At 51.8% G+C, this 367-nt stretch overlaps 1 pseudogene; it reads right to left on the bottom strand.

Annotated features, from left to right (window-relative positions):
* On the bottom strand, window positions 1-102 carry LOC140967191 (5S ribosomal RNA; annotated as a pseudogene; the record flags this gene model as incomplete).
* Between the last annotated feature and the right edge of the window lie 265 nt (window positions 103-367).

Genomic DNA, 367 nt, shown 5'->3' with positions numbered 1-367 from the left:
CTTCCCAGGGGGTCACCCATCCTAGTACTGCTCTCGCCCAAACACACTTAACTTCGGAGTTCTGATAGGATCCGGTGCATTAGTGCTGGTATGATCGCACCCGACATTTAGAGGGCTGTTTATTCATATATCCCTCGAGCACGTGTGGACCAGGAGGAGAGAGACAACGCGCGGCACTGCTCTCGCCCCATCAGAACCCCGAAGTTAAGCGTGCATGCGCGAGGGCATCATTAGGATGGGTGACCTCCGTGGGAAGTCCTCGTGTCGCGACCGTTTACTTGAATTATGACTAAAACTGTAGAAATAATTGTCTCCGGAGTAATCTGCACGCCCTTTCGTATAGAACGGGCTCACAACGACAAAAATC

The sequence above is a fragment of the Primulina huaijiensis genome, unplaced genomic scaffold, assembly GCF_012295235.1.
Source record: "Primulina huaijiensis isolate GDHJ02 unplaced genomic scaffold, ASM1229523v2 scaffold24229, whole genome shotgun sequence".
Taxonomy (NCBI): Eukaryota; Viridiplantae; Streptophyta; class Magnoliopsida; order Lamiales; family Gesneriaceae; genus Primulina; species Primulina huaijiensis.
The sequence above is the reverse complement of the archived record's forward strand: the minus strand, read 5'-3'. Positions and strand labels throughout refer to the sequence as shown.